Source organism: Giraffa tippelskirchi, chromosome 8 (genome assembly GCF_054371585.1).
Source record: "Giraffa tippelskirchi isolate mGirTip1 chromosome 8, T2T-mGirTip1v1.2.pri, whole genome shotgun sequence".
NCBI lineage: Eukaryota > Metazoa > Chordata > Mammalia > Artiodactyla > Giraffidae > Giraffa > Giraffa tippelskirchi.
The window spans coordinates 142,662,686-142,675,754 of record NC_137282.1 but is presented as its reverse complement, the minus strand read 5'-3'; positions in this window follow the sequence as shown (position 1 = coordinate 142,675,754).

Here is a 13,069-nt window from a genome sequence, read left to right as displayed (position 1 = left end):
GGCTGACAAAAGGAAAACAGGAATGAAAGCGTTCATATGTACTTGACACATGCATGAGTCACGTTCAATATTCATCAGTAGATGGAAGCCCTTCTTGACGTCACTAGAATTACAAACAAGTGGCCTTTTGATCACGTGGCTCACAATGAAAATTCAGATACTCTTGCTCCAGGCTGGGGGAGACTTTCCTCCCTCCAAACCAGCCTCTGAGTGCTGGCACTGAGTGGCCACTAGCAAGCGCACCTTCTTAACCTCTTGTAGAGACTGAAAACAAGAGACGATTCCAAAGACTCGGGGTACAGGAAATAAAAGGAAAGTTTGTATTCCCAAACTTACTTAATTCTTAACTTTTAAATATTTGACCAAAAAAGTTTAAAAAACAAGAATCATCTGTGTTTCTATACCTCCCCCAAATCCGCTGATCAAAATAGTTTTATTTTGCTGACATGACTTCAGCGTTTTTGGAACCTGTGCATCTTTTGCAGTAAGTCCCAGGCTCTGAAGAAAGTGACAAATAGGAAGGAGTCATAGAGATGAGTTGGAAGGTCTTTATAAACCACAACCACCAGGATTAAGAGAGGAACAAAGTCTTAAAAACAAGCCACTTTCTTTCTCCCTAGAAAAATTATTTCCTGCAGCCGTTAAATCCATTCTCCAGAGTTATTTATCATCCCCATGTCATGGATCGGAGTGCACCATAAGGAGAATCCCAGCAGTGCCTACGGCTGGTTCTTGAGCAAACCAGACTCCTCTCAGCCTCTACAGGACCCCACGAAGTGTGAATATGTGTTCTCAGGCCTCCACTCTCCTTCCCCCGTCTAGAGCCCTGGAACCACCAGATGAAGAAGGTGGCCAGCCCTGAGAATGAGCATGTTAGGGACACTCAGAACAATGCAGTCCACTTTGAGTATCACCTAATTCTGGCCATGTTTATGTCTTCAGGAAAATTACCTTTACCTATCTACCAGGTTTGGATGTGAAAACTATTTGGGGAAGATACACATAACTCAAATATAAAAGATATTCATTAAGTCTGATCAAAGAAATGAAGCAAATACTTGTTTCTGTCTAGGTCATGTATCTAAATCCAGTCATTTTAACAAAACAGTTATTAAGAGCCCAGCATGGGTCAAACACTCCATGCCTTTCTGTCTGTTCATCTCGGTCCACCTAGCTGAGGGATACAGCTTTCTGTTCTCTCAAGAGCACCACATTCAAGGATGTACGGTCGTCTACAGGATGAAGCCGACTAGTCACTCATCAAGTATGTACTGAGTACCAGGTGGACTAGAGGGAAATTCAATTTTCATTCTGTTTGCTGCTTCCACAGATCCTGGGGTTGTATCACTACGTAGGATAATGGCATAAGGGTACCCAGGGTAAAGGAAACTCTTAGAGCCAACTGGCCCATATCAATTACCCCCAAGACACCCATGTCCCTCTGGGTCAGCAGTTCTGCCAAAAGCGCAGGGGCTTTGCCAAGTCCACCTCTCTCATCTTACCATCTAGCCTCCATCCCCAGAATGTGACCACCTCGCAAGGTGCTGCTGGGACAGGGGCCCACAGAGAGATGCACAGCCATCTGGTCTCTGGATAGTACTGAAGGTAGAAAAGGACACGGTGAAGATGCTGCAGAAACATCCCGAAGGACAAATAGGAAAACTCAAAGAGTCAGGGAAATCCCTCCCTGACCACTCCTGGGACCCTGGCCTACAAGGCTTGGTAGCGGCTTCCACGTCATATTATGCTCACACTTGCCGTGACACTGTCATTTATTCCATGTATCTATGCATGTCGTCTCTTTAGTGAATGTATACAGTTCATCCAGTGTGAGTCCAGCCTCACTCAGCTAATCCTCTTTTCTTCTTTATAAAGCCCAATGTTTCGAGAAAGTCTTTCTTTAGGTATTGTTACACAGAAGTACAAAATCCAGGTGACCCCAACTGCCAGATGCTGTTACTGTGCTGCCCAGACTGGGGAGACCGAGCAAGCACACCCCTTAAAGAATTGTGCCTGAACAGGATTTATGCCTGCTTGGGTGTGTCACCCCTCACAGAAATGTCTGTGAGTCCACATTCCAGCCCGGTCTCCTGTCTTTACAAACGAGAATGTTTGGTGAAGTTGTCCAGCAGTAGTGATTCAACATTCTCCCTACAGAAGGTGTTGTTTGATACCTTAATAACACGTAGTTATTTTTCTAATCTAGTCATGACCTTTTCTATGATTTGTCTAAAACCCCTAACTCTAGAGTCTATACATCACCATACTTTTTTCCTTTATGGAGCATCCCAATAGAAGTTCGCAAGTTGAATCTCTGTTTTAATTTCACTGTATATCTCCTCCCATTGTTCACTGTATATCTCCTTCCACTAGAATGTTAGTTCCTTGAGAATAGGAATTTTGAGAGTAATATAAGAAATAACAGTTGGCATTCAATAATCATTTTCTTCATTCTCTCCCATTACATTAGACTTTTAAACATAATCTAAATGGTTGTCATCAAAAAGAACCAAATAACCAATGTTGGCAAGGATGTGAAGAAAAGAGAACCCTTGTACAGTGTAGGTGGGAATGTATATTAGTGTAGCCTCTTGTGGAAAACAGTATGGAAATTTCTCAAAAAACTGAAAATAGAACTGTCATATGACCCAGCAATTTCACTCCTCAGTATATATTAAAAAAAAAAACCCAAAACACTAATTCAAAAAGATATATGCACCCCAATGTCCATAGCAGCACCATTTACAATAGCCAAGATATGGAAGCGCCATAAGAATCCATCAACAGATGGATGCATAAAGAAAATGTGGTATACATATGCAATGGAATATTACTCAACCATAAAAAAGAATAAAGTTTTACCTTTTCCAACAACATGGATGGACTTGCAATATAAGAAGTGAAATGCCAGACAGAGAAAGACAAATACCATATGCTATGGCTTACATGTGGAATCTAAAAAATAAAACAAATTAGTGACTATAACAACAACAACAACAAAAACAGGCTCACAGACATAGAGAATAAACTAGTGGTTACCAGCAGGGAGAAGGGAGAGGGAAGAGGAAAGACAGGGGCAGGGGATTAAAAGGTACAAACTACCATGTATAAAATAAAAAAACAAGGATATATTATACAACACAGGGAATATAGCCAATAGTTATAGTAACTCTAAACAGAATATAACCTTTAAAAATTGTGAATCACTATGTTGTACACTTGAAACTTACATAATATTGTATCTCAACTATACCTCAGTTCCCCCCAAAAAAGAGTAGTTAGTCTCATCTCAAAAGTTTCAATTCAAAAAAAGTTTCAATTCAAGCTCTTTCCTTTAACTGCTGTATTTGCCTTTGTCTAGTATTAATGAAAGTTCCTATAAAAAATAGTAAGATATCGGAGACAGCAGAAGCTTTAAGATTTTAAATTGTAACCACACATAAGTGCTGAATCTAAAAGTACCAAAAATCTCCACCAAAATGTGATGAAATAAAAAATACCATATTCTACTTCTAAACAAACTATTAAGGTAACAGACAGTTTTCCTTTAAAAAATATTAAATGAAATTATCATTAGATCAATGTTGTATTGAGCAAACAAAAATTTTCCAATTAATAATGTCATAAACAAATACCTGAATCTAAAAATACAAAATCTATATACCACCCTCCTCCCCACTTTTGGAACAACTTCAGAACACTTAGCTAATTGTCTCTCCCATATTAATTCTTTACTACATTTTGGGGGGTTTATTATCTGTGTGTGTGCTCAAAATTATAAAACAAATCATTTTAAATTGAAATTTCAGTTTGACATTAAAATAGAACACTGGAAAGGAGGTGCAAATAAATAAGGAAGAGGGAGACATGTCTTACCATTGGCGGTATGTCCTACTTCAATTGGCAGCATTTTTTCTTTCTTAGTGGGACATGAGTAATGGTGTATCTTAAACTCAGTGTCTTTTTAGAGTTGATGAAATAAACATATTTTGGAATAAACAAATGAACACATGCTTGCTTTTGATGATATTTCTTCAGTTTTGGTCTTGATCGGAAACACAAAGAAGTTAAAATTCCTTTAATGAGTGTCCAGTAGATTCTAGGGATTCTTTTGAGAACAAGGATGTCAGACTAACAGAAATGAATGACATAGTTCTTGCCCTTGAGGACAAGAAAACCAACAATTCCATTGTAAGGTGCTTTAATAGAGGTATGTATTGGGTTGGAGCCCAAAGCCTAGGGTGGGTCCCTCAGCTGCTGCAGACCCAGAAAATCTTCCCAAGGGAGAGAGGGTAACTGACCTGAGGTTTATGACATGTCTATGGGCACTCTGGGCCACTTTCACACACTTGGTCTCTTTTGATCCTCACACAGTCTCTGTGAGGTAGGAAAATCATCCCCCTTTTTTAAATGCAAAAACTGAGGCTCAGAGGAGTTAAATAAATTGTCCTCAAATGGTGGCTCAGTGGTAAAGAATCCACCTGCCAATACAGGAGACGCAAGAGACTTGGGTTCCATCCCCAGGTCAGGAAGGTCCCCTGGAGAAGGAAATGGCAACTTGCTCCAGTATTCTTGCCTGGGAAAACTCCATAGACAGAGGAGAGGAGCCTGGCGGGCTATAGTCCAGGGGGTCACAAAGAGTCAGACATGACTCAGTGGCTAAACAACAACATATGAATTGTGAGTGGCAGAGTGGGATGGAAAGAGGCAGAGTAAAACTCAGGTCTTCATTCACTGTTGTCCTCATTAGAGCTGAATCTCAAGCGAACCTCAGCACCCTCCTCAGTAAATCTTTATCCTTCAGCCTCTTCTTTAGGCTTGCAGTGACAGGTCCTCAGACCTAGCATTTAACTTGTTTTGAGTTCTGAGCCAAGCAAGAGAAACCAGACACCTTCCCCATTCTTGGGGAGACCCCAGCCTGAAAATCAGTTTGGGACACACAGATACAAATAAACCCATCTCCATGTGAGCAATGAACAATAGGAAATGTGTCATCAGTTTTAACATTGAGGGCATTTATTTACCTTGACAGGTGCATTCTGCTTTTTAAAATAGTTGCAGCATCTCAGGCCCCACCCTCAAAAGAACTTGAAGACTGGACACAAGTAGAGTTGCTCCATTTTTGGTTCAGGACCCCACCCCAAGAGTTTTCAAGGCAGCAGCCCTGAATCAGGGCAGATTCAAGGAACTGTGACTTTCTCCACCCAGGAGAGTTTTTCAGCTCCTATGCTCTATCTGTGAGAGAGATGGTGTGTGGTGATTCATTTAACCATACATTGGATCTTTACTAAGGACACATATGCCAGTTACTCTGTGTGGCTCTGAGGACACAGTGGAGAGGCGTATAAACAGCTTCTGCCTTCAAGGTACCTGGGGGGAGCTGGTGGACATTGCTATCAACAATGCATAAAATTGCAAAAGTTGTTAACTTTCTTAATGTTCTACACCTTCTTTGGGAACCTTAAAAAAAGTCATGGAGCCTTCAGCAGTGACATTTACTATCAGTCATGTAATCGTTAGGGCAGCAAGCAAGGGGAGCTTGGATGCACGCTTGAGCAGAGGCGTTCACTCTCACGCTGAGACCATAACAGATCCATTCTTCCTTGTTCTGATTAGTATTCACTGCTTGTGTTTAGCTGCCTGCAGTTGATACCCAATTTGTGAATGGCACTGAGGTATAATGCAGGGTTGGAAATTGGATCACAGACCTGCAAGTATTTAAAAAGCAGAACTCACTAGTAAAGTCAAATATATAAATGTCAGCATGATAAAAACTGGCATAAGGAAAATTTCAGTGTGGTAAAATTGTTAAATTGAAGATTTAACTTGAATATATAGTCAGCATAGGAAAAGAGATAATGAGAGGCGGTGGGGTAGGAGGTGTAGGGGTCTGGGGGAAAAGGAATGCAAGGATAGTAAAAAACGTCAAAGAAACTGGCAATGACAACAAAAGGCCTGAACAACAAGAGGCTCCTGGGTTGCCTGTACCTTCCTGATGAAATGTCTCGTTGCGCCCTCTAGTGGCAATGGCTGGGTAGTGGTCCTCTGAGAAGTGAGACTGAAGAAAGTAGGGAAAACCACTAGTCCATTCTAGCATGACCTAGATCAAATCCCTTATGAGTATACAGTAGAAGTGACATATAGATTTAAGGGACTAGATCTGATAGACAGAGTGCCTGATGAACTATGGACAGAGGTTCGTGACATTGTACAGCAGACAGGGATCAAGACAATCCCCATGGAAAAGAAATGCAAAAAAGCAAAATGGCTGTCTGAGGAGGCCTTACAAATAGCTGGGAAGAGAAGAGAAGCGAAAAGCAAAGGAGAAAAGGAAAGATATTCCCATCTGAATGCAGAGTTCCACAGAATAGCAAGGAGAGATAAGAAAGCATTCCTCAGTGATCAGCGCAAAGAAATAGAGGAAAACAACAGATTGGGAAAGACTAGAGATCTCTTCAAGAAAATTAGAGATACCAAAGGAATATTTCATGCAAAGAGAGGCTCGATAAAGGACAGAAATGGTATAGACCTAACAGAAGCAGAAGATATTAAGAAGAGGTGGCAAGAATACACAGAAGAACTGTACAAAAAAGATCTTCACGACCCAGATAATCACGATGGTGTGATTACTCACCTAGAGCCAGACATCCTGGAATGTGAAGTCAAGTGGGCCTTAGAAAGCATCACTACGAACAAAGCTAGTGGAGGTGATGGAATTCCAGTTGAGCTATTTCAAATCCTCAAAGGTGATGCTGTGAAAGCGCTGCACTCAATATGCCAGCAAATTTGGGAAACTCAGCAGTGGCCACAGGACTGGAAAAGGTCAGTTTTCGCTCCAATCCCAAAGAAAGGCAATGCCAAAGAATGCTCAAACTACCGCACAATTGCACTCATCTCACATGCTAGTAAAGTAATGCTCAAAATTCTCCAAGCCAGGCTTCAGCAATACGTGAACCATGAACTTCCAGATGTTCAAGCTGGTTTTAGAAAAGGCAGAGGAACCAGAGATCAAATTGTCAATATCCGCTGGATCATCGAAAAAGCAAAAAAAGTTCCAGAAAAACATCTATTTCTGCTTTATTGACTATGCCAAAGCCTTTGACTGTGTGGATCACAATAAACTGTGGAAAATTCTGAAACAGATGGGAATACCAGACCATCTGACCTGTCTCTTGAAAAACCTGTATGCAGGTCAGGAAGCAACAGTTAGAACTGGACATGGAACGACAGACTGGTTCCAAATAGGAAAAGGAGTACGTCAAGGCTGTATATTGTCACCCTGCTTATTTAACTTATATGCAGAGTACATCATGAGAAACGCTGGGCTGGAAGAAACACAAGCTGGAATCAAGATTGCCGGGAGAAATATCAATAACCTCAGATATACAGATAACACCACCCTTATGGCAGAGAGTGAAGAAGAACTAAAGAGCCTCTTGATGAAAGTGAAAGAGGAGAGTGAAAAAGTTGGGTTAAAGCTCAACATTCAGAAAACTAAGATCATGGCATCTGGTCCCATCACTTCATGGCAAATAGATGGGGAAACAGTGGAAACAGTGTCAGACTTTATTTTTTTGGGCTCCAAAATCACTGCAGATGGTGATTGCAGCCATGAAATTAAAAGACGCTTACTCCTTGGAAGGAAGGTTATGGCCAACCTAGATAGCACATTTAAAAGCAGAAACATTACTTTGCCAACAAAAGTCCGTCAAGGCTATGGTTTTTCCATTGGTCATGTATGGATGTGAGAGTTGGACGGTGAAGAAAGCTGAGCACCACAGAATTGATGCTTTTGAACTGTGATGTTGGAGAAGACTCTTGAGAGTCCCTTGGACTGCAAGGAGATCCAATCAATCAGTCCTAAAGGAGATCAGTCCTGGGTGTTCATTGGAAGGACTGATGTTGAAGCTGAAACTCCAATACTTTGGCCACCTCATGCGAAGAGTTGACTCATTGGAAAAGACCCTAATGCTGGGTAGGATTGGGGGCAGGAGGAGAAGGGTATGACAGAGGATGAGATGGTTGGATGGCATCACCGACTCAATGGGCATGGGTTTCCGTAGACTCCGGGAGTTGGTGATGGACAGAGAGGCTTGGCGTGATGCAATTCATGGGGTCGCAAAGAGTCGGACACAATTGAGCGACTGAACTGAACTGAACTTGTAGTCTCTCAGGGGGGGCGGGCTGGCATTACATCTCACAGGGTCACACCCCTGCTCCCTCCTTGTCTTGCACTTGCTGGGCACTGAGCACAGCGTATGTTCACACACGTCTTGTAATTTATAAAATATAACTGGCTTTCAGCGAGCTGCTTAACATTTCAGGAGTTGTGTTTCCCACTTATAAACAGCCACACCACTCATTCATTTACCTATTCATTCATCTATACACATTTATTAAGCACCTGCTCTGGGACAGGGATTGACTTCAGCACTGAGGCTACAGTAGTGACGGGGTGTCCCACTTCTGCAGGGGTTTTTGTTCTAGTGACTGTAGGATTTCTGATGATTTTGGCCACAAATGAGTGAGTCATTTTTTGAGTGTAGGTAAGTTATGGAGTAAAAATAGACACCAGAGAAGAAAAAGTCAGAAAACCTGGGTTCTAATCTAGTTCCACTCCTTAATAGAGTGTAATCTCTCTCAGCCTTAGTTTAGATCACCGTTATATCAAGGAAAAGCTACATTTTTCTGCATAGCACAATCCTTCAAACTACACGTAATGACAGTCAAAACTGCAATGGAAACAGTGTCCTTGGCAACCAACAGTCCTATCTTTCTTTTCTGTCCTGAATCAAGAAAGTTCCAGAGTTTTCTTGTCACCTTTAGGTGTTAAGCAGTATTGTTTCATATACATAAATGTCTAATCTGAAATAATTTGTCACTTTCAGATGTTAAGCAGGGGTCAACAGGTCTAGATTGAAACAGGAGTTTGGGGCCAAAACCTCAGGAATAAAAAGAATTCTTTTACTAGCTACAGAAAGCTACGTCCAAGAAAAAGATGAAACTGATTAATTAGCATGCATTTGAATAGAGAGGAAAATTACACTGTTGAAGGAGAATTTAGTGACAAATTACTGATAAATTTATAGACAAGCTGTCAAAGGGACATTAATATATCTACATTGTTCTGGTTATAGTTTCATCAGTCTTAGCTGGGAATCTGCTCCATCAGTCTTTCTGAAGATTTCAAAAGCTCCTAACAGCCTTTGTAAAACCCCTTCTTATTTAACATACCTAGTGTAACCTCCAGTTCCTTCACTCAACCTTGACTGATACAACTTTTCTTTTTTAAAGAAAAACTCTGGAACTTTCTTGACTCAGGACAGAGAAGAAAGATAGGAGTGTTGGTTGCCAAGGACACTGTTTCCATTGCAGTTTTGACTGTCATTATGTGTAGTTTGAAGGATGGTGCTATGGAGTATAGTTGACTCACAATGTTGTATTAGTTGCTTAGGAAGCATTACTATGAACAAAGCTAGTGGAGGTGATGGAATTCCAGCTGAAAGTGAAAAGTGAAAGTGAAGTTACTCAGTCGTATCCGACTCTTTGCGACCCCATGGACTGAGAATTCCAGCTGAGCCATTTAAAATTCTAAAAGATGATGCTGTTAAAGTGCTGCGCTCAATATGCCAGCAAATTTGGAAAACTCAGCAGTGGCCACAGGACTGGAAAAGGTCAGTTTTCATTCCAATCCCAAAGAAGGGCAATGCAAAAGAGTGTTCAAACTACCATACAGTTGAGCTTATCTCGAATGATAGTAAGGTTATGCTCAAAATCCTTCAAGTTAGGCTTCAGCATTATGTGAATCAAGAACTTCCAAATGTACAAGCTGGATTTAGAAAAGGCAGAGGAACCAGAGATCAAATTGCCAACATCCATTGGATTAAAAGAATTCCAGAAAACCCTCCACTTCTGCTTCATTGACTATGCTAAAGCCTTTGACTGTGTAGATCAAAACATAGTGTGGAAAATTCTTAAAAAGATGAGAATTCCAGACCACCTTACCTATAACCCAAGAAACCTGTATGCAGGTCAAGAAGTAACAGTTAGAACTGGACATGGAACAATGGATTGGCTCCAAATTGGGAAAGGAGTATGTAAAGGCTGTATATTGTCATGCTGCTTATTTAACTTCTATGCAGAGTGCTGTGCTGTGCTGTTGCTCAGCCATGTCCGACTCTTTGCAACCCCATGGACTGTAGCCCACCAGGCTCCTCTGTCCATGGGGATTCTCCAGGGAAGCATACTGGAGTAGGTTGCCATGCCCTCCTCCAGGGGATCTTCCCAACCTAGGAATCAAACCCAGGTCTCCCTCATTACAGGCAGATTCTTTACCATCTGAGCCACCAGGGAAGCCCAAGAATATTGGAGCGGGTAGCCTAACCCTTCTCTGGGGGATCTTCCCCACTCAGGAATGGAACCAGGGTCTCCTGCATTGCAAGAGGATTCTCTATCAGCTGAGCTACCAGGGAAGCCCTCTATGCAGAGTACATCATGCTAAATGCCAGGCTCAGTGAATCAAAAGGTGGAATCAAGGTTGCCAAGAGAAATATCAACAATCTCAGATATGAAGATAATACCACCCTAATGGCAAAAAGTGAAGAGGAACTAAAGAGCCTCTTGATGAAGGAGAAAGAAGAGAGTGAAAAACCTGGCTTAAAACTCAACATTCAAAAAACTAAGATCATGGCATCTGGTCCCACCAGTTTATGGCAAATTGAAGGGGGAAAAGTGGAAACAGTGACAGATTTTATTTTCTTGGGCTCCAAAATCACTGGATGGTGACTGCAGCCAAGAAATTAAAAGATGTTTGCTCCTTGCAAGAAAAACTATGACTAACGTAGACAGTGTATTAAAAAGCAGAGACATCACTTTGCCAACAAAGGTCCCTATAGTAAAAGCTATGGTTTTTCTGGTAGTTATGTATGGATGTGAGAGTAGGACCATAAAGAAGGCTGAGTGCAAAGTATTGCTGCTTTTTAATTGTGGTGCTGGAGAAGACTCTTGAGAGTCCCTTGGATTGCAAGGAGATCAAACCAGTCCATCCTAAAGGAAATCAACCCTGAATATTCATTGGAAGGACTGGTGCTGAAGCGGAAGCTCCAGTACTTTGGCCACCTGGTGCAAAGAGCCAATTCACTGGAAAAGATCCTGATGCTGGGAAAAATTGAGGGCAGAAGGAGAAAGGGGCAAAAGAGGATGAGATGGTTGGATGGCATCACTGACTCAACAGATATGAGTTTGAGCAAGCTCTGGGAGATAGTGAAGGACAGGAAAGCCTGGTGTGCTGCAGTCCATGGAGTCACAAAGAGTTAGACATGACTTAACAACTGAACAACAATTAGTTTCAAGTGTACAGGAAAGTGAATCAGTTATACATAAACTTATATCCACTCTTTTCAGAGTTTTTTCCCACATAGGCCATTACAGAGTATTAAGTAGAATTCCCTGTGCTATATAGTAGGTCCTTATTAGTTATCTATTTTATATACACTGGTGTATATATGTTAATCCCAATCTCCCAATTTCTCCTTCCGTGATACAACTTGTTATTAAAACAAGAAGATAAAAGCCAATTGATTATTGAAAGGCTTGCATCTAGGATAAGAGAATCAGAGATTTGGAAAGTGGTATAAGGACCACAGCTTTTCATTATGTCTTGTAGGGCTTTTTTGCCTTTTAAAAATATATACATGTACAAGTTTGGTAAAAGTTAAAAAAACAGTCAAATAAGCAAAAACACATCTGGGAAATAATATATGTTAAAGCGCTAAAACATATAGTGGGTTTAAAAATAAGCTCCACGGTCTTCCTGATGGCTCAATGCGCCTCTTTTGGAGGCCTAAGAGGGAAGGACTCATAGGACATGACAGAGCACGGTGAGGTGGGCTTCCACACAGCCCAGCGTCTTGTCTAGGAAAAAGTCACTGTGATTAGGCACGTTCACTAATCCAGTTCACTCACTCAGGTGGGACGTGACAATAGAGTTGGGGCCAAAACCTCAGGAATAAAGAGAGCCCCTTTTCCTGAAATGGCCTCAATTTTTCATTAAGGACATTTTTAATGTCCCTCCTCTTCCTCCTCTTCTTTGTTCTCTTCCCCTCCGCCTCCTTTCTCTTTCCTCTGCTTCCTCTCTCTGATTCTCTCCCTCCTTTTCATTCTGAAATAATCCTAAACTCACCAAAAATTATTGCAAAAACAGAGATGTCCCACTCAATCTTCAACCAACGTACCCCAATGAAAGCATCTCAGCTACTATGGCACATTATCAAAAGCGGGAATCAAACCTTTTTTCCTCCTCGGGTAGACTTGGTACTTGAAACTCCAGAAATCTCTTTCCATCATGACTAACATGATAGGTTCCTAGTTTTCAAAGTGCTGCCCTTTGAAGAGGAAGTGCTTTGAGTCTAATCCAAGCCAATGCTTGTGGCACAAGACTCCACAGTGTTCTGGTCTAGTTTGCTTGTGAAGAGCTGAGAATCACTAAAGGGTCACCAGAGAGTGTGGAACTTATGGATCTTAGAAGATAATCCAGGGACGGCCCTCAGCAAGGAGGGGAGCTAGCGGGCTAATGCAGGTGGTTACTGGAGAAGTTACCTGGATTGTTTTTAATGAGAGACATTTCTCACCTCAGTGGGTTTCCTAATGAGTTTAGGTGGTGTAAAATATCATTAAAACAGAAGAAACATCTGTCTAGTCCAGGCCCTGAGAGTAATTCCTGGCACATCAGTAATTTCAGGCCACTTATTTTTCCTGGATGAAATTTCGTCTGAAGAGCTACACTATTCTCTTTTAAGAAGACAGGCGCAGAAACACAGGAACTCAACCATGTGTGTTAAATTCAAGCACGTGTCTGCCTTAGTTGGGGTGTTCGCCTAACCGCCCCAGTCCGACGAAACGAGCAGAGAGAAGGCCGGGTTATGGCCTCCATCACCGCATCACGGCCTCCATCACCGCATCACGGCCTCCCATCAGAGCCCCAGACAGGCCCCTGAGAAGCTGCCACAGAAAAGATAAAATGCCCAGGTCCTGGGCCAGCACAGCTAAAACCCCCCAACGGTTGAGGGTG